The following is a 23,320-nucleotide window of genomic DNA, read 5'->3' as shown; positions in this document are numbered from 1 at the left end:
AAATTTCCCGTATCGGCGACTTTTGGTACTAAATCTTTTTTTCGCGGAAATCATCTCCCCATGCCTTCAAAAGTCTCAATATAAAATTTGGCCTCATTTGTTTATTGGTTTTTAGCTACAGATGCCTCCAAAGAGGGAAAGTTATTTTATGGCCACCCTGTATTATATTAAAATATTTAACTGTAATAAATATGATAATAGTGCCTATTGCTATTGAATGCAAGATGAAAGTGATTGATAATTTTCGGTAACAATTCTAGAAAGCATATCCTATTGGAACATACGAAAAAAATATCATCCTTGTGATTCGATAGTTCAAGATTGGACAATGGTTTTCAAGAACACATTGCTTTTTGAGACCTCCTGTCTCAGCACTCTCTAATCTTAGTTATTTTTATACGAACTTAATATTGCAGATCCAAACTAATGATAAAAGTCAAGTTTGGTGATATTCAATAACACTTTTCTGGGATAAATATAATTAAAAGGCTTCAGCTCTGCGATGCGAAAATTATAAAAATCAAGTGGATATTAAATCGAGCATTATTTCAAAGCCGAATACAGAAGCTATAAAAGTTTCGTATGAAATTTGACCAGAGAGCTTATGGGAATACACTCCTGGCATTTATGAGTTGCTCTAGCCCGACTTTATAGTGCATAATAGCATTTAGTAAATACTTTTACGCACCGACCGAGAGATCGCTTACGAAAAATACAACTCGCGGGCGTTTCAAGTCTTTTACCTGCAATTGAGAGTTTTGCTCTCTTAAGGTTTCTGCCTGGTCTCTGACGAAAACTAACAAGTTCGAAACTGCTGTCAGGCCAGCGAAAATTTATCAAAATGGACCAATAGGAGACTAATATATGACGCTTGGACAGAGCGATCATGTCTTCTATAAGGTCCGACTAGGAAAACTCGTCAATCCCGGCAAGTGTATTCCCATAAGCTCTCTGGTCAAATTTCATAACATTTTATAGTTTCTGTAATCGGCTTTGAAATAATGCTGGAATTAATATCCACTTGATTTTTATAATAAGATGGGATAAGTTTTCAAGAATTTGAGAAATGCAATTGCAAGTTAATATACTTTTATTTCTGTTAGAAATGTGGCGTTTTTATCTTAATTCCAATCCTGACATCCGTAGTCTCGTAGGTAGTCTCGTCTCCTACGTTCGACAGATGTACAGTGCATCTTTCGAGCGTAGGCTGTGCTCGATGTATACGAAAAGTTCTAAGCCATACAAATGGTAATGCCAATAAGATAACAATCAGACTCCTCGAAACCAACAATAAAAACTCAATATGTAATATAGAATGAGAGGGAAAAATAAGTTGACGTTTTATTCTGGCAATTTTTCAATTTCCCAAGTACTAGTAATTATTTACATATAAAGTACGTTTGTCATTAAAACCTTCCTGGTTTTAAGTTATAAATGAGCAATTTAATGGATACATTTTTCCCTGTGTTGTCAATTATGAGGAAATTGCACAGAAAATGTGAAGATTAATTAAGGTATGACCTATTACGCAATAAAATTAGGTAATGTATGATATTCGAAATCCGTCTTCATTGTACGCGGATTTCATTTTTCTTTGTGTAAACTTAGTGATAACCGAACACATGGTTACCATATTATTTCTCCTGATACCTATGAAATTATTGATAACCTTGTGTTCCGCTATTATTATTTACACAGAAAAATTTATTATTATTATTACAGAAAGTTATAGAAAAAACAATCAGCGCCTACACACACACACACACACACACACAATTAAAGAGCGCATTTTGCCAAGCTTTTCTAAAAATTCTAAAAATTTCAATGTTTATTTCGGATCAAGTAGCTTACAATATTGAGAAGTAACAGCATCCCTTAATGTGTGACAATCAGTCTACTTTTATGCCATTTCCACTCCAATGTCGGCCTACTTGGCCGAGTGGTTAATATTTCTACTCTCCAACTAACAGGCTGAGGTTTGGACTACCGCCAGGGGCATTGGTATATGTGATTGAATTTCACCTCCCCAGGTGTAGGACCGAATCATTGCTGATTGGAGGCCTGAGGTTACCTCTACAGCAGAGTATCCAGACCATGTAAAATAAATAAAAATATTTTCAAAAATAGAAAAATTAATAAAAATAGAAAAAAAAATCCATAGCTCATCCAGGCTATTAATACATTATAAGTACGTTAGTAGCGTGTACAGATTCACGACCTTTTGTGTGATGACGTCACAAAAGGAACAAATGGCAGGCTTGAAATAATAATGCACATTCACCAAGTTCTGCTTGGTGAATGTGCATTAAAAGTTCCACTTGAACTTTTGAGATCTTAAAACTTATTTTCCAAAAGGGAACAATAAGAAAAAAAGTCAACAACAATCTCAGTAGTTTTTAGAATCAAATGCGAAATGATGTTCTTCACTTATGCATAATACTGGAGACACATCCCAAGCGACACGACGAAATCGAAAGAAAAAAGTAATTGAAATTACGAAACTTATCTACATGTAAATGACATCTCCATTCATCCATTTTCACGTTCGTTCGTATTGAGAAATATTTTGATGCACGAGCTGAGCAATCTGTAGGCTTTCTGGACAAAATTGACACAATTGCTGGTTTGTAACATTCATCTCCTTACACCTAACGCCACCAAATCCTCATTTTTTGTTATAGTTCCAAAATTCAAACAGTGATTGCAAAATAGCAAATATACCGATAACTTTATTAATTCAACGTATATCGCCGCTATAATGTCACCAAAAACTATTACTGATATAACTATACGTTCATTTATTCCATCGTTTTAAAATGGCGTTAATTGATGAATAATCTTTCACAAAAGAATAGACCCACTGAAGCAGCACGGCCTAGAAAGTAACACATTCTGGAAAATGGTTCGATCTCGCAGAGTATAAAATCTGTAGCATGCTAAATTCTATTAGATATTGGGGGAATTTAGATTTATATTCAATTCTGATATTCCCTTCAATCCAGTAAATCCATAAGATTGACAATTAACGAGCATAAAAGTCGACTGATAACTAGAAGTCTTATGAGAACATTTTACAAGTTTACATGGATGAAATCCCACATTAAATAGAATTTACAAAAACCGAGATCGCAGATCTTTTGCCTGTATTGATTCAAAACAGTTTACTCGCATAAGTTCGTTAAGAAATTTCTAGATTTTTTTTTTTCATATTTTATGATTGTTCATACCCGGATATTGAAAAAATAAATTTAATTAGCAAACAATAATAAACAAAGAATCATATTAAAGCAGCTTAAAAAATATCCTCTCTGTGGCCGATAGAGAAAATAAGCTAACTTACGACTAAAGGTTTTTTATTTCGTTAGGCTAACGGCTGACGAAATTAAAACAAAAATACTATCTTAAATGAATATCACAACCGGTGCATTATAATAAAAACTTTATGAATCACTAAAGGAGATTGAAATAACTTACAGCAATGCAACAATAAATCTTGAATTCCCTCTATGAAGACTACTTGTGGAGTGCTGTTTTGTGATTCCTTGAATATTATGATTTCATGTTTTTAACATCATTTGGATATGATCGCTACAAGTTGTTATATGCACATATTTCCTTTCTCTTTTCCTCACACCCTAATTACACTACGTTGTCTGTGTGTGTATACGGTAAATTGACAATGAGGGAAGCGAAGATAATTAATTTAATAAGTCATTAAATAATAAGAAATACATGCCATTTATCTCTTTGAGTCATTAAAAATAATATAAACAATAAATGGGATTTATCTCTGTGATATCCTATGAGGAAGCATCACATTTAAAAAAAATAATAAATTATCTAATGTCAAAAAAAAAAAACGTAATTCTTACATTTCTTGCACTCATAACAGATGAACAGAAACACACGTTTTTATAATTAGAGTATCACCTACTACTTTCTTCACGTGGAAGTGTTTCCGTAGAGAAAACACTCCTCGCCTCAGGAATATGGTATGTTATCCACCTGGCTAACCAATTCAGTTATACTGATTCGTCGGCCTGGTGAATAACGAACTTGCTTGCTAAGAACTGATCATGCGTTCGAATGTTTATGTCTGGAAACGATAGAAATGAACTTCATCGTCCGGTGTGAGAATATCAGTTTATTTATTAAATCTCAAAGAAGTTTGAAAACGTTTCATGTTTGTTTACTAGAGCAGGTTTATCTAACCTCACAGGTACTAATGTACAGGTGTACAATCAAATAAATATACCTTTCTGAGTGATAAATATCAAGGCAGAGGTCTTTTATCTGATACTTAAGAGACAAACACACGAGCGTCAATTTTTTTTTTACATTTGTTGATACCCACATTACTACAAACACATCTCTGTACACATCTGTATATGATACACTTTACTAAACAAAAAATTAATAAGTAAATAAAAATTAAAATAGAGCACGCGCATTTTAATAAATAAAAATAAATACACATCTTCCTAAAAATCTCATTATTTTCATTTTTCGATTTATAAAATAATCACAACTCAAATGGCGAGATGTCACCAAAAACTAAGAGAAGGTGGAGATTGTGCTGATTTACAGAATTTTTTTTAGAGTTTTAAACCGTTTGAATTGTTGGCTCGCAATTATTCACTGTAACTCTCTCAGGATCTTTCCCCTTCTCTTTGTGATTGGATTGTCAGTTTTCTTTCTAATCATTCACTACCTGTCTTAGTAGATCGTTTCTACTAATCAAAGTTATCTATCTATTCTGGAGAATCTAGGATTACGTTCTTTCACTACATAAATTATCTCCTTTCACAATCTGAAATCCAATTGTTGATGCAAGTATTCTTTTTTCCTCTTCTCCATTAGAAAAATTCAAGAAAAAACCTTATGTGATCAAGATTCAAGATCTTCCTTAACCAAATTCATAAATACTGATCTACTTACCATAACACAGCTCTTCCTTATTTCTTGTAAGAAAGATCTTATCTAACCCTTAACTAATAATATGCATCTCTCTAGTGAAGATCAATTTTCTCTTCTTATGTTGACTTTCATATCTAGCCTGTCTTGGCACAAACACATCACATGCATATCATCCTAATCATCCATAATCACACACTGTTATTTTCCATTCAAAATTCCTACTTTCTGCCAGCATGTTGTTCTTACATTTGAAGCGATGCATCTATACATTTCCTAAGAATGTTTGATGGCATTCCAGAAACGGACAACACCACTTAATGAATGATCTGTCCTTTCTGTCTTACAGATTTGCCACAATCGCTTTCTCGTAAATTATTTGCATTCTGTTTTTATAAGTATTTTTCTGGGTGATGCGTCACTGAGAATGTCGAGGAAGAATGATACTTTCTTCCTTTTATGAATATAAACAATGCTTATCAATAATCATACATAGTTCCGTACTAAACTCGAACAACAATTTTTTATTCTCTTCTTTCATTCCACCTATGTTCTTTGGAATAACCTTATAGGTACAATTTCAATGATGAATACAATCCCCCAGTTCTTAAAGAAACTTTAAGAACTGGGGGATTTGATTTCTTCTTTCTTTCGATTTCTTGTTGATACTTTCGCAAAGTGTATTGAAGCCTGTATTTGTGTGTTTATAATTATTAAAGTATCTTCTTTCAGTTATTTTGTTTTCGTCACTTCAATAATGACGCAGTCTGAATAACAGCTGTACGATTTAGGTTTAAGGTCATGGTTCAAATCCTGTCTAAGGAACGCTAGGGGACATTTATGAATGCAATAAAGTGACAGAGAGTTTGCTGTCCGTCATTCTATGCTAGTAGGAATTTCTTGCCTCAAACTTTTTTTTACTTACTCACAGATGCAGTCAAGTATATACACTTAACAAACCTAATCCGAATGTGGGGAGTTGTTTTGGAATTACTAAACGATCAAAGAACTAAAGGGAGGGAGAATAACATGTAGGAACAAGTATGTGTTCTTCTGGTCAGTCTATGTATTTTGATGGATGAAAAAATATTTTTTTTTTTACTGTGAGAGAAAGCGCAGAGGTTGGTCTTCGTTTTATTTTACTTCTACCGTTAGAAATTGCCATCAGGAAATAATATTAGTTTATGTTGTTGATAAAATCTCATCACATGCTTTTCAGGTTGTTAATTCATTTGATCTGATTAATTATCAGAATGTTTAATGCAAATATTGGATTTTTCTCTGAATTTTCCTATTTCCTTATCAATTTTCCTTATTATGTAGTAGATGATATGAATTTAAAATGATGAATGAAACATTTTTGAGGAACTTGCGTAAACCTGTCAAGATCAATTAGTCACATACAAACGCACACACACGCACGCACACACACACACACACACACACACACACACACACACACACACACACACACACACACACACACACACACACACACACACACACACACACACACACACACACACACACACACACACACACACACACACACACACACTGTTTAATGCACGGATTTCACAAGGTTCTTTCCCAATAATCATCATACATAATTATCATATTTCTTCCGTTCTATCAAGATTTTATATGAAATTACTTCAGAAAAATAGCCTTAGAAGAATACCCAGAATAACTCCTCAAACCTAAAATATGAAATATTGAAGTCGCATATCGAAGAAGCTTTCTTAATATATAGCCCTGGACGACAACTCCACTCTTTGACTTTTTAGACCGCATCAACAACCAACATTCTTACTGAATTCACTTGTAAACTGGAATATAATTGTTCGTTTCAATTCTTGGCCTGAAAATGTATTAAAATTTATGTAAATTAAAAAAAGCTTTCATCTACAGGAAGTCATATTTATAGATACATCCACGCCTCTTCACTCCACTACAAATTTCAGAAATTAAGCATTTTCGCAACACTAGGAGCAAGATCTCGTAGTCTTATAATTAAATTTGAGGTATAGTTAGAAAAATGTCTAACAAAATGTAAAGAGAAAAGTGTCATTTTCAATCTCTATTCAACGAACATAACGTAATATCGATGAGGAAGTAGTTTTACACTTTCTTTTTACCTTTGATATTTTGGGTATTCAGATTAAACCAAAATTGTTATCGAATACAAAAAAAAAAAAAAAAAAAACAGTGTTTGCCCTTTTCTTTGGCAGTATACAACCGCTAAACCCGAAGCAGTTAATCACGGAGTCCTCTATAATAACGGAAGTTTATCGTATGTGGTGTAACTGAAAGGTCACGTACTGTGAACATAAGGAAAATGTGCTGAACAGCTCACTGAGAAGCATGTGAAAAACAGAATCCCAGAGACGTAAGGCTACAGCAATGTTATTACGTATGTCTTCTAATCAAATGATGCGTCAAAGGAAACACATCAAGATGCATTGAATGAATAGAGAATGCTAGGTAATCATGAGAAAATGAGAGAAAAATCTTCTACGGATATGTGGAGATATTTTGATACCGCTTACATGTGAATATGAATCTTGGTTTTAATATGTCTGAAAGCCATGGTCCAACAAGTGCACAAATCGAAACATGCGAACTACTGTGAATTCTCAGACTCCTACTGAATACCGTATCATTCTGTAGGAGTCTAGATTTCCATGTAGCTAGTATGAAATTAATTGCAACCATATTAAATGCTAAAACTACAGTAGGGCACTGCAAATTTATGGAGCAGTGGGTTTTATAAACAAAGAAATATATGTTTACACATGATCATATGTAAATCCACAACTATCGATGGAATCTTGATCGAATAAAGCATCAACGACGGTAGATTACGTGCTCGAAATTGGCACCTTGTCTTTCAAGACAGTTTTCGTAGCGCATGGAAAGGTTCTCTGTCATCTTGAAGAACAAGGTTTGGGACATCTGCTTGACACAATATGTCAAGCAGATGACCTACCTTTATTCAAGGTAGGTCATGGTAGTTATCGAATACGAATTTCAAGCTCTTCTAATCTCACATCACTTGATGTGGCGATGTAGCGAACGCTACATCGAGGTCACGTTATTCAATGTCACAGTTATGCCTCCCTATTCAATGAAGTAGAACTCAATTAAGCCAACGCCGGAAACCACACGCCATGCTGTGACCTTCACTCTGTGAACAGGTTTCTCTTGGACAACTTCAGGTTTCGAGAAATCAAGAAACCGGTGTGTTCGTCTTAACCGCTTAGACGAAGATGCGCTTCGTTCTGAGAACCAGACATTATAGAGAAAGGATGGATTTTCATGAACATTGGCCAGCACACGAACACGATATTCCCACCATGCAGCGTAATCCTTTGCTTCTAAACACTGACCCACCTGAATGACGTAAGAAAAGGCACCCAGCTCCTTAAGGATTCTCTGCAATGACCGCCTCGGAATCCCAAGTTAAACCACTGTACTGCGTTTCGGAGACTGTAACATTTACTCCTGCACACGACCGTGATTCAAATTTGTTTTAATAGTTCGTGATTTCCCCAAATGCCTGCTGAACACTCCGGGTATGTCGGAACTTCTCGATTAATGAACCATTATAAAAATGTACCATTTTTAAAATGGTACATTTCTCGTATTTATTAATATATTAGTGTTCGAAACCTAACGACAAACAATTTTACTGAAGATTGCAACGGCAAATCCAGACGAATGAGCTTGAGACAATTTGTATAACTGAAGATTTCGAGCAGAAAGCTAATACACATTCATATTTTCGAATCACGTGGTAGCATTCGACAAGATAAAAGGCAAAAGGCTGCGCTAAGTGAATTGGGCTTGAAGGAAGCTCTTTTCGTGAGAGAATAACGTTTTTTCAAACTTGGATGTCTTGTAATGTCTCATAGACATCATCTAGATGGTTTCATGTGGAGAAGAATTATTGGAAAGCTTGAAGAATGCTGCAGAATTACTCATGTTGCCGAAGATATTGGAATCTCACATATCTGTTTCTGGGCAGAGTTTCAGACCAATGGAATGTATTCCAGACGTTTGCAAACAGGTAGCCTCGCTCTACTGCAGAGCATGAAGACAGATATTTGGTTATAACAAAAAAACTTGATCGACTCGCCTCGGCAGGTCAACCTTCAAGACGGCTCCATTCAAGCATAAGTGTCCCTTTATCCTCAGCTCATCTGGAGAATAGATTCTATGGGGTAGTATAAAAAAAATGGGCAAGACACCAATAGACTAATGTATAATTTGTAGATGAGAGTCAGTTTACTCTTTCCTCCGATTCTAGACGACACTTGATCTGGAGTGACAGTGGTACCGCTTATCATCGCGAGAATGTTCTTGAAAGCGATAGATACACCGGTGTTGGGGTTCATGGTGTGGGGTAGGCATTATGCTTAATGGGCGCACAGGAAAAAGGGACTATGACTTTTGAACAATATTGAAACGAAGTTCTACGTCAAGTTCGATTGTTCCGTCGAAGAATTCATTTTTATGAATGGCAAGGCCACACCGCGTCGTATACGAGCAGTTGTAATATTTCTGGAGACCGGAGATATTAATCGAATGGAGTGAACAGCACGTTCCCCAGATCGTAACCCTGTAGAATACTTTTCTCTGCGCAAGTAACGCCTTCTCCTTGCTCTGAAGGATGAGTGGGCCAGTTTTCCTCAAAAACTTCTGAATCACTTGGTGATAAGCATTGCACAACATTGTAAGAGCTGCATCACAGATTGGGTGAACATATTCCATACTGAAATGACTCTTTCCTCATAGTTTTCTGTACGTACTGCACATTAATTCCTTAACCTTAGGAAATTTATAAATGTTGTCTAAAACGTATTGTCTAACGTAATTAAATACCATACGTAAAAACGTATGGTATTTAATTGGTACGAAATTTTAAGACATTGTTTGTCTAATATAATTTATTAGTGTGATAGCAATACATTTTGTTCATATTTGGCTGTATTCATGGTTTTTTTTTCATATACAGGTAAAAATGTAGTTCTTCCTTAGCTTTTGGAAACAGTGGATCTGTAAATGAGTATCTTTGTAACCGTTGTTATCTCTTATGCAAAATTATTTTTCATGAAGTCCATTTATTATTAATGGGATTAAATAATTACGTAACTGACTTAAATGCTGATATAAAGATGCATATGAAAAAATAATAATAAAATCCATATACACATATTGTTACCTTTTGAATGCAGAAAATTAGTCCCAAGCGTAAATCATATATACAACAAGAAAGACGTTACAAAAATACCGCACACAATATATATATATTATTATAATACCAGATAAATAAGATAATGTTTTAAATGAAACCATATAAACATACGGAAGATAGAGAGAAAGAGAGAGAGAAATTGAAATTGATAAATTGCTCACCGACCTCCTCAAGTAAACCCTACTACGATAAAGACAAATTGTAAGGTGGTTTTCCTCTTAGTGAAAGCTTATATACACATACTTATTCAGTTGTCAGAAACTATTATATGTAAATTTCAGAATAATCAAAATGATGATATTAGTTATGCAATGAGGAAGTATTTATGCTTTTTGTTTCTTTCTTTACGAATTTTCATGGTCAATGTAATTGTTTGATATTGACATAAAATTACTGTCCTTAATAACTGAAATGAGTTGTGTCTGTCAAACCGAAGACTTGTTTTTGTCCGTATTGTCAAAAAATCAAAATAATATTTGTAATTACGAAATATATTGAAAAAAAAATGTTCATTGAATATTGTGGGGATGTTGAAAGGTAACTAGTAATTTCCTGTTATGATATTAATTTTATAAATAACTCTGCATTAAAGACATAAATTTGAGATACTGATATAAAAAAATTTGAAATGCGTTGACATAAATGACATAGATTATTAAGTAATTATAATTCACATAATTAGGAGTCGGACTTTACGTTTTTCCTTCTTGAAGCGACAATATGAACTTGAAATGCATATTTACATTAGGGGAAATGATCTCAGTCTAGTCACGTAAAGATGCATTTTGTGTAATTCCTGAATAAACATTATTCATAATTTTGTTTTAAAAAAATTTGGATTTTTTCTGATTAATGATTTGGAGACTATGAATTTAGTCATCAAGCAGTGGGATGCTCTCAAAAAGAGGCAGTAAAATGTATTTTCATTTGTAACAAATAATTTGGAATGGCTTCGATTTTTTTCTAAACTTTTTGATAAAAGAATCCGACTGACTACAACCGAATTAAAATGGTTAATCTTAATGTAGATTCCAATACGGGCAATAGTTAGCTGAATGGATTGCAATACAGTACCTCTGTACAACAACAACAACAAGGTCGTGGATTCGAATGATGTCATTAAGCATTTGTTTTTCGATGGTATATGAATTTTATAACCTGTATGTGCGCCTACCACCACCTGGTGGTAGGCGTACAAATCTGTATTGGATTTAAATACCGCGTAACCTCAGGACAGTATTTTATGATTACCTTTCTATTATGTTCACAATACTAATGTCCTTTACGTCTGTACTTTATGGGGGGCAGAGAGGGGTTAATTCGCATAAAATAGCAGCAAATGTTATTAAAGGTAAGCAACAAAAGCAGATTTATCATTTTTTCTGCTTTGCAGACTTTTTTTTTAATTTTGTTTCTGCAATAGATTATTGAAAGGAATATTTAATCAAGCTAGATTTCTTTTATTATTTTTTTTATATTTATTATTATTTATTATTTCTTTTATTATTCTGAAGTACGAAATTATATCAAAATCTGACCAGAAAAGTTATCAGTGGAGGAATGACGAATTAAATGATTATTATAAGGAGTTCAGCATCTTGACAAATGCCCCAAATATTTAAACTTTCATGATAAAGTAATAATTCAGAGTTCACTCGTTGTTTCTTGCTATGTTAATTATGTTACACTTATATATGTGAATCCCTCCCATGAAAGTTGGAAGTCCGTCAAGTTGTAGCGTCGTTAGTTGTAAAGGGAAGGATAATCTCGATACCTTTCTATGGAGGTGAAATATACAACTTTTTTCGTGCAACTTCAGGAGTCCAGCAAACTGGATGATGGACTTACGACGAGAGATGAAACAAAATTATCATTCAAAGATATTCGAGAGAAAATTCAACATACGACCTAGCGTTTAATTTCCTCTCGAATATCTTTTTGTTTGAAGAACAAAGCACTGTGCACTTAATTTGGACACTAAAATATCTGATTATCATGATGACATCTCTCCTATTGTACTCAAAATTATACTCATGTCCCAGAGAACAACCCCTCTATTGTCTCTTCGGTCTTCTATAATTTAATGTATTCTGTCACTGTTTCTTACATACAATATCCACCAATAATTGTCCATACATTCCTATTATTTGAAGTTATAGAACATTCCAGGTTTGCTAATAACATTAAAACCGATGAACAGACAGTAGGAAGCAATATTTCACCATGGCATTTGAATATAGATGGTGTGGCAACACTACGTGAACTCAATGACTTCGAGAGAAGTGTCATCGTGGGCTGTTAAATTGGTGATATTTGCATACGTGGCAATGTTGTTGAACTGAAGTATCTAAAATCAACTGTTGGCGATGTGATCACCAAATGGAGATGTTCTGACATCATTAGTTCAGGAAAACACCCAGGGCGGCTACCAGAAATGAACTGCAGGGACAAAAGGGTGTTAAAAGAGACACGCAAAAACTGGCTACAATCGGCACAGACCATCCGTAGTGAGTTCTAGAGAGCCGGAACACCATGATGATCACTAATACTGACACCAGCACAACTAGTATCAATGTATGAAAAGAACGCCATTTACTGGGTTCCACTGAAGAACAGCTGCACACAAGCGGAACATCACAACAACGAACAAGGTGGCTTGTATGGCCTAATACAAAGAGCGTGTGAACTGGACAACTAGTGGAGAACGGTACTCAGGAACAATGAATCAAGGTTCATCTGTTTCCAGCCTGATAGCAGGGTGTGTAGTGTGGAGGCAGCCTGGTGAACGTTTGTTACCAGTGTGTTGTACATACAGTAAAGTTTGGTGGTGGAGGAGTAATGGTGTGGGATGCTTTCAGCTGGTTTGGAGTGGGACCACTGGTCGTTGTGCGTGATTCCATGAAGGCAGCTCAGTACCTTGAAATTCTGGATATTCAGGTGCTGCCTACACTGTGGAGATTTTATGGAGCGGACTAGTGTAACTATCAAGACGACAATTTCCCCATTCCTCAAAGCTGCAGCTGTTATGGAATAGTATGAAGAGATGGGTATTAAACGACTGGTATGGTCTGAGCAGCATCCTGACCTCAATCCCATCGAACACCTGTGGGACGAATTGGCGCAGCGATTGAGGTCCAGAGCAGCACGTCCTCGAAATGTTGGTGAACTCAGTACCTTTGATGAAGGAATGGAGACTAATTCCACTTGATGTCTGCTGCACATTGATGGAAAGCCTCCCTCAAATGGTGCAGGAGGTTATCAAAGCCAAAAGTGGACATACACGATATTAAAGTTTCCCTGCTGGTATCAATTGTAAATTGCTAAAGTGTCCAAATATTTATTGGTAGCTAGTGTATATAAACACGGGCATATAACTGAGTATTAATATCACCTTTTCAATGTGCTAGTATTTAAACAAAGAAATTAGTATACAGCAAAATAGTGGAAATACAAATTTCAAATTCAGTGTCAGTCAGCCGTTGTATATGCAGGAGAAATTGTCTGCTTTACAAAAGCTTTCTTCTTTTTCCAGTGAAATTTTTACTTAATATATTCTGCTCAAAGTTGTATTTTCTTTGATATGAACAGTAAAAGTGGGCTTTATTTTGTTTGAAGTTATTTTTACACTTTCAGAATCAAACATCAAAGTTAAATAAATATATATAGTGAGATAGTTTAATAATGAGCAGAATCAGGAAAAAATGCTCGGGATTGTCCCGATTCGATGTTCATCATCCAAAATTATGTAGTCTATTTCATTACCAACACAAAAACTAACCTTAAACTATTGAAAAACGTTTAGGAAAACTTTTGTTGTTTACTATGTTAGCGTAACGTTTTGTAACTTTCGTCTACAAATACCATGTAAAAATCGACGATCAGTAACATTCAATTAGACTGTCATCATTTGGGCATTATCACTGTCGCTATAGATTGACTGTTCCCATGTCGGTTTAGCTTTTATATTTAGAAGTCTGGTTGTTTCACTTGTCTGCTGATCTGCAAATAACAGACAAAGCGCAGATGAGAAACATTGTAAAACATCTCTGAGCATTGTGCACAACTCATGAGTTCAGGAAATGACTTATTAGTGTAATTTACCTTCCGGTGTCGAGGGTTTATCAATCATCGGACCTCAAACCGTTCAGAGGATAAGGTGGTCAGCCCTACTCCCCGGTGTATCTTGTTCCACAGAAACAAATAATTAATGAAAATCTAATATTTTGGCTAAACGAGAAAACGTTAAACAGAGTACAAACAATCATAATTATCATAACAATGTATACTATCTGGACATACAGGTGTGACCATATGTATGACAGAACAGGCGGTGACAACATCCAAAAAAAATTAAATAGATACCTGCAAGGTGTCATGAGGAATTCTATCCAATTGAAAAGGATGAACGCAGGGGAATGGGAGTCCTTGAGAATTCACTTGCATCAAATTAACTAATGCTATTCTTCAGATAGCTAAACAGGTAGAACGTTCATAATTGTATACACATAAATGCATATATATATATATATATATATATATATATATATATATTCATCTATGTGTATATATGTAGTCTTTCGTCTGGTGTGTGGGAGAAAGAGAGGGCATCAATTATCAGGAAATCTAAGTGAACTTTAAGGACACGAAATATGTAATCAAATAATCGTGTGCTAAAATAGCTAACAATTAAAATTGTTAATAATTGTTAATACAAAGGCATTGAGATTTAAAAACTGAATGTAATTAATAATGTCATGTAACTGTTCACTGTTAAAGGCTATGAGAATTAAATTCACAAAAATGAATTACTTGTAACAAATAGTAATACCCTTAAGGAGGTTAAAGTATATGCAAACATATGATAAATATATCTATCAATGATATATCTATTTTACTGCTGTTATACAAAGGTATAACAGTAATACAAAGGTATTAAGAGTTAAAACTGAATGTAAAGGTTCGGCGAATCCAAGCATAATCCAACAGGTAGTGCAAGCTGGGGCAACGAGTAGTAAAGGTGGAGCAAGTTCCAATCACTGTCCTTAGTATTTTCCCACAAATGTAAAACATATCGCCTAAGATATGTATGCTGTTATACATTATGGGAGAAGGTACCACTACCCAGACTGGTTTCGACCTTTATTGAGGTCTCGTCAGTGAATAGGTAGACCCAGATGTAAATACTAAGGTTGCAGATAAGTTACTCTCTTACTATACGAGTTGCCAAGAGATGCACCATCTAAATCACTGAGCTTGCACTTCCTGTTGGCTTATGCTTGGACTTGCCGAACCTTTATAGTTTCTATATTGGGCATGAATCTCTTGGATAGATTTTCTATCTTTGAGTTTCTTATTCGGATAAGAAATAATGTGGTATTCAATATCCACTTAATTTGAATAATTTTGCATCGCCGAGGTGAAGCCTTTTGGCGCTTTGTCTCAGTCAACCAAGTGTATAATTTTTTGGTATCTTTTCCTTATAATCTTAGTTACTTTTGTTTAATTCAAACAAGAAATCTAAACAACCGTGAATGCAGAAAAATTGCCTGATTTTCCTTTTCAGTCGTTTCCGACCGTAGGTGACTTTTGTAGCCATTTCACACAAAGTATTCTTGGTGAGATTTTTACAGGGTAGTTCACCATTGCTTTTCCCAACCCCTAATTTTATCCGGACTCGGGACTGGCATATGGCCAGTAAGTATTCATGACTGTAATCCATGTGTGTTCACGGAGTCGGTTTGACTGTTCTGGGAAACGAAAAACCCGAGTTTCCGGATGGAAAAAAACCCTACCTCCGTATGAGACCGGATAATTCACCTTTAAGCGAAAGAGACCAGATATAGGATCCCCACGTCACTGACGGGAATCGAACCCAGGTCTTTCCGACAAAAAGGGCTTCGTGTATACTGACTTAGCTACGGAAACACTTGTGGAAGCATCCACAGTTGAATTATGAATTGTTTTGTCCAGTTATCTTCTGCATAATGTTGAAATGCTTAAAAGAACGAAGATATTTTTTCGTAAAATTTCCATTTTCCTTATATGAATGAAGAATAAATCCCTTAATATCCAATAATTCCTTTCACTAATCCTGTTTACTTGATCTTTCCTTTATTGCACGTATCACAATATAGGGAATACCGTGATACGTGCAATAAAGGAAAGATCAAGTAAATAGGATTAGTGAAAGGAATTATTGGTATAATGCACATTTTCAGAGTAAATTATATATTGAATGGAAGAAATTATAGCTTAGAATAAATATGAATGAAGAATAAATCCCTTAAAACAGAAAATCCCTTAAAAGTGTAATTACATTTAATTAATAAGGAATATGTACAAAAGCGAAGTACAGTTCTGGCGTCTGATAAATGAAAATAAAGACAGCCTTAAATTATGCATCGAATTTCAGTAAAATTTCCCTCTGTCTTCACTGATGCTAATTTTCCTTATACTGAGATTTGAGAAGTTCGTGAAAAACAAACAATAATTATTGTGCCAAACAAAGCCAGTTAGAGAAATTGCTGGCGCCACGATTTTTTAAATATTTATTTAACTTCAAAAACATTTAATTAAATATTTCTGATCTATAAAGAATTTTAGTTGAATGCAGTTTAAGCAGTTGGGGAAAAAATCACAGAAGTCCCCCGTTTTCATCCCTATTGTACACTTTTCTCTCAGTTCTTCTAACACATCCTTGAAGTTTCCTGATAAATACATTTCTACTTTAATAAATTTGTAATAGTAATTTCTCTAAAGACCATAAATGATTTGTATAGGAAATCTGTTTTTGTGGAATTTTAAATTAATTTTTATGATTTATAAAACTGCTAATTTTAACGAAATTATTTCATCTTATGACATGATATAATTCTAGATCGTCGATCGAGAATGGGTTTAAGCCATGGATTAAAATAAATTCACAAATTCAAGCCACAGATTAAAATAAAATCATAGAACCGCCAAATTTATTATTTATCGATAATCTAGGAGTCTCAGTTTTAAAGAATATATAAATTATTCTTTTTATTAATTAATTAATTAATTAATTTTAAAGAATATAAATTATTCCTGTAATTTTTCGATATAAAAACTTTAACTGCCCTTTTTTCCGTCGAAAGAATATTATTTTTTTGCTTTGTGTTTTTATTTTAAATTCAAATTTATATTAAATTTAATATTTGCAGGAATTTTAACTGGTAGACGATTTTCATCTTTCGGTGGAAGCCCATCACCTTGGTTCGTTGAGTGACTGATGTATCTTTGACAAACGTGTTCCATGTTGGACATCTCTAGAGCCAGAATCACCTATTACACTAATCTGCACACATGGTAATAAATTAATATAAGAAATGGGCACCTTTTATAGGTAGGATTCACATAACAATTTTTTTTTCTGTTTCAATCACTTAATTCTGGGCGCTCAGTACTAGAATGTGCCGCAGCCAGTTTGTTTGCCTAGTAAGTCCATATTCTAGATAAACACTTCCCTCTTTCACAAACAAGTAACAGTACTCTGATAAAAGGCATCCATTAAGTCTGACTGCGAATTAACGATAGCTGTCAAAAGAATTTTCTTCTTGTAGATGAAATTTGCTGTTATTGTTGTGTACAAAATTATGTTTAATTCCAATATGGCAGCAGTTTCTCTCCTACAATATGCGTGTATATTTTAATAAATTCCCATACGTCATTATTACGTGCAATTATAATACTATGATACTGTATGTAGAGAATTATTTTTGATTCTTACAGCTACCTAATTGAAATATATCATTTATTCTACAACAAATGATAATAAAATGCCTGAATTTGAACAGCTATTTCGCCATTCTAGTTACAAGTCTGCAATTTTTTTTTAAAGAAGTTAATTACGAATCCCGTATTAGCAAAGCAGTTTCATCAGTTCATTAAAAGCACAATATATCTATCTATATATTTATATATATATATTTATCGGTTTTAATTTGTATTATAATTCAAATTAGGTTATAGATACATGTGTTTTGTTGAAAGGAGAAGGGATATGCTCATATCAGTCGATTGATGCTGCACTAGAATACTTGATTTCATTTAGAGATGCATCCCAGATTATGTCGAAGGAAAACATGAATTTGTAGAGAAATAATCAAGTAAAATATTTTCCTCATAATGAAAAAAATAAAAAATAATTGTCGTCATGAAAAAAGAAAATTTTACATTTATATAAACGAAATCAAATTTTCATATTACTTCCAACCTCTAATTCTTCGTAAATATATACGTAAACATCATCCCGCCTCTTGATTGTCGACAGTGGATACTCTCTGAACTCGGCTCACCAAAATGAGGTATGATATTATGTATGGCAAAACATATATTCTCGTGCTCGTCTCCTAGTTTTGCTGGATTAAAAATTGATGTCTCTGAGAAAAAATCACTACTTCATTTGTATAAGACTTGCTAACTCAACTCCATTTGAAAATTTTTATAAAGATTCTTTGTGTGCTCGATGGAATTCTAATACTGGTCTTTCCACTCAAAGGACATTTATCCTCTATACCTATTAAGTAGTTCTATATGTTTACCGGCTGTTTATAATCCGTGTAGACATTTTTTTTTAATTTAAATTTTTAATTTGTTCTATAGATACTAGAAATGCTAAGGTATAACTATAGAGAAGTTGTGATGACCACGTATGTTCGAAGATTTTAAGGACCACATTCTTCAGCAAACGTGTGACATCGCAACAGTTTATCCATAAAAAGACATGAAACACAATAGTTTATGTTAATCCATCATCATAAAAATCTCACTTCAGCGTGGAAGTTATATGGGATTAAATCGCTCAGCATCACTTCATCTGTTATTATTAACATCATTATCTTACGAAAATCACTTCATAAATTTACCATTTCTTTTAGTTTAATTTACGTCATAATTATAAAAATGCCCATATCTTATTGATTAACATCTCATGGGTTTTTGTTCTGTCAATGTTTTCTCCTCGCTTTTCTGTTTGTATTCCATTTCATTAATTCTACTATTTTGAAAGATTGTCAACTATGCACTGAAAAAACTTATGTCAAGTTCCACCCTAAAATCTTCAGTTTTTAAGGTCCTTTCATTGCATAGAATAACTTTGTTCCTACTTTATACCAAATATTTATGTTATACTGATCTTCGGCTGTATTTGCTTGAATCACTACATCATTCGCAAAAGACATATGTGAAATCCTGGTTTCTTTCAGTTTCCTGTATCCTAGGTGGAACTTTTTTATTTTTGTTTCGCATGCCTTTCTTTAAAAATGTTTGGCATTCTTTAAAAACAGTCATAAAATTTAGGTAAAGAATCTGCTGATGATTTGCCCAATTTCATTTTACTCATTGCTGCTATCAATTCATTTTATAGAATTTCCTCATTTTGATCCTCTTCTGTTTTGCTTGGATGTTTGGATAAAAAATAGAAAATCATGAACTGTAACAAGTCCACTCCTGTAAATACTTCGGATCATATGTACAAGAAGATGGTAGACTAGACCAGACACAGAAATTAATAACAGGATAACTGTGGGAACAAAGTTATTCTATGCAATGAAAGGACCTTTTCTAGATAAGAAAGAAGTTAACCAGAATACCAAAATGGCAGTGTACCGTTCAGCGTTTGTTTGTAACAACATTAACCTATAGTTGCGAGTCTTGGTATAAGGACATAAAATGCACATAAGCTACAAACAATTGAAATGAAATATCTCATGAAAGGGGAGCAAAAAAAAACAAGATTAGATCGAATACGAAACCAAACTATAAGAGACAGTCGTCTCTTGCATCTCGGAACCAATTCATAACATAAGACCAAATGAGGTGGTTGGGATATCTTACTGGAATGGAAGAAGAAAGAATACCAAAAACTATATAATGAAAGTCAGAAGATAGACATAAGAAACATAGGCAGGCCCAGGAAAGCTTGGCGAAAGGAAATTAAAGAAAAATTAGAAAAGATTGGAATTATGTGGAAAGAAGGAAAAGTACACGCCTTGGACAGGACGGCCTGGAAATTTCTTTGGAAAAATTTCGACGCTTAAAAGCATAAAAGATCATAAAACGAAGAAGAAGAAGATAGTTGATTCAGATTTTCGGTCTGTAGAAGTATTATTTCCTGATGTCCAATGAATTTGTCTTTCATCATCATCATCATCATCATCAAATTCCTGCCATGTACCCTCAAGGGGTGTACAGGATATGACAGTACTACATGAAAAAATTACAATATTACTAACTTCCTATCTACAATTTTCCTCCAAATCAGTCTGTTACTTGTCAAGACTCCAACATTATCAGATCTTATATTTCTATCGTCTAAGGCACTTTGTACCGTATCAATCCACCTATATCTTGGTCTTCCTCTGGGTCGTTTTCCTGCCAACCTGGCAGAGAACACTTGTTTTGCTAATCTTTCCTCTCCCATTCTATTTAAGTGACCATACCATCTGAGATTAGCTCTGCTAACGCATTCCTGGATGCTGACAATGTCAAGTTCTTTCCTAATATCCTCATTTTTAATATGATATTGCCATTGATGCCATCTGTTCACGCCTCTAATCTTTCTTAGGACTCTCATATCTGCGGTCTCTAGTCTTTGGTCAAGTGTTTTACTTCTGACCCAGCTCTCAGATCCATAAGTTAAAATTGGTTTGAACACAGTCTTGTATACAGCTAATTTAGTGTTCCAACTAATTTCTTTCTTATTCCATATGAATTTATTCAACTGACTTCCCACGATACCAGCTTTGCTGATTCTGTTGTCTATTTCTATATTTAGTTTACCATCTTCAGTAAAAATTGTGCCTAAGTAGCTGAAATGTTTTACTTGTTCCACAGGTTCTCCATTCACAACACAGTTGACATTTTCAATGATTCTGCCTATTTTCATTGTCTTTGTCTTTTTATTGCTGACCTTCATACCATATCTATTACAACAGCTATTCAATTTAGTCAGAGAATCTTGCAGACTTGTAGCGGATTTATTTAGAAGTATAACATCATCCGCATAAAGCAAAGAGCTGACATTAACATCTCCAATTTTGATATCAGGTTTAATACCACATTCCTTCATAATGTGATCCATATAGATAATGAATAACAGAGGGGATAATGTACATCCTTGTCTCACACCAGATTTAACATTAAACCATCTTCCTGTACTTCCTTCAATTCTAACTGCTGACTCACAATTTGTCTTTCTATTCCGATATTTCTTCATCAGATGAATCAAGTTGCAATTAAAGAATTCATGGGAGTTAATGTCGTTTTGAAAGAAGGATGAGGCAACTAAAAGTGCAAGTGTGGTATATTATATTCGCGCTCTCCAACTGTTTGTCTGTTTTGGAGGAGAATATGCATTTTTCAGGAGGACAGGTAGCCCGCCTATATACCTGGTCTCCATTATATGAATCCTAAATATCTCTTGGACAACAATGCTTGTGCAAATGACACATTCCTATGCAAAATATAGATCATAACTGGAAAACCAGAAGTGAAATTAATATTTACTGTGGGTGTGAGAATTCAATCAGCTTCGTCATAAAATAGAGCCAGGGGATGAAGTTGAAGTTTCCCTGGAAAAAAAAAAAAAAAAATAGAAAATTGCAAATAATTCTTCTTTCGTAGATCAAGCTAAAGTTATTGCTAGACTAAACACTTACTACAACTATTTATCTAAAATTTTAAACAAAGATTACAGAAAAAAACAGAGATGAATGTTCTCATATTTGTTTCCTTTTCTTCGCTGGAGTAACCTCACAAATCAGATATTAGAATATTTAATTATTATCAACATAATTGTTTTTTAAATTGTGGAATTGGAGGAATTATTCAAAGCTGAAAAAAATGATGTGATGTCATCTTTTCAATATAGTTTTCGATGCATTCGAGATTTGAATGTTAAGCCGAATTTAATGAAAGCAAAATATAACCAAATGTGTTCTCTAATAAAAACTCAGCACTAACAAATGAAAATAAATTATTGAAGTTGCAGATTAGCAAACTGATATGAGATTGTAATGAAATTTAACAGCTCCTTGAATAAGAATGAAATAAAGAGCTCACCAGAAGTTTAGAATGAACGTGTTCATAACAGAACCGAAAAATTAGTACACCTACTAGAAGTTCAGTAAGGGGACATCGTGCATATCTACAAACACAATAATAGATATCAAGCGAATTGTTCTTCATTCAAACTATAAAAAATGTTAAAAATGAATGAATGGCAGTGACAAGAAAGATTACTGCTCTACAATCTTACGAAGTAGTAATGCTCGTGCACATCTGTATAAACAACCAATTTACCAAACTTAATAAGCAAATTCTTTACTACGTAATGCTAACGAGATCCCCACTTGCTCTCGTTTGAATTTAGTCTGTAAATTATTAATGAAGGGAATTAACTGAAAAGAAGCAAAAAAACAAGCCTTGGACAGGATGGCATTGAAATTTCTTTGGCAAAATCTCGACGTTTAAAAGTATAAGCGATCATAGATGAAGAAGAAACAGATTTCGATTATAAAGAAAACAGTTGATCGAAAAGTGGAGTTCACAGATATACGACTTCTGATAAATAAAGAAACATTAGTATTCAGTGGAAGAATCATAGACACTGAAGATTTTAGGATGGAACTTGACATTTTTAGCCTTCCAGATTATGTGAGTAGAGCTAATCTAACGTGTTACGTTCAGAAACAACATGGGAGAGGAAAGGTTAGTAAAACAGGTGTTTGAAGCTAAGATGACAGAAAAAGGAAACCTAAAACTATACTTAGATTCTTGGGTAGAATCTGAATGAAGTGCACTAACAGTCTGAATGTTGTTATTTTACTGATGCGTGTGTCTTATATGTGGGAGAGCAAGACGAATGCCGGATTATTATTGACTAATTTTCACTAGTTGACTCAGCAGACTTCTGAATATCATTACTTTTTTGTCTCTTCAAATTTTTGCTGGTTGAAACAACAAAAGTAATGTAAACTATTTTGATAATAAGAGCGATTTGACTTGATGTTCATTGCTAATGTTTACTCTTTCACATGATGTCATGACTGACATGACATTCAAATTTTCTGCTTGATGGATCGTCAAAAGTTTTTATTGCTCTTAGTGTGCTTTACATCTATT

Source organism: Typopeltis vanoorti, chromosome 24, assembly GCF_054136105.1.
Source record: "Typopeltis vanoorti isolate ZY-2024b chromosome 24, IOZ_Tvanoo_1.0, whole genome shotgun sequence".
Classification (NCBI taxonomy): domain Eukaryota; kingdom Metazoa; phylum Arthropoda; class Arachnida; order Uropygi; family Thelyphonidae; genus Typopeltis; species Typopeltis vanoorti.
Note: the sequence above shows the minus strand (reverse complement) of the source record.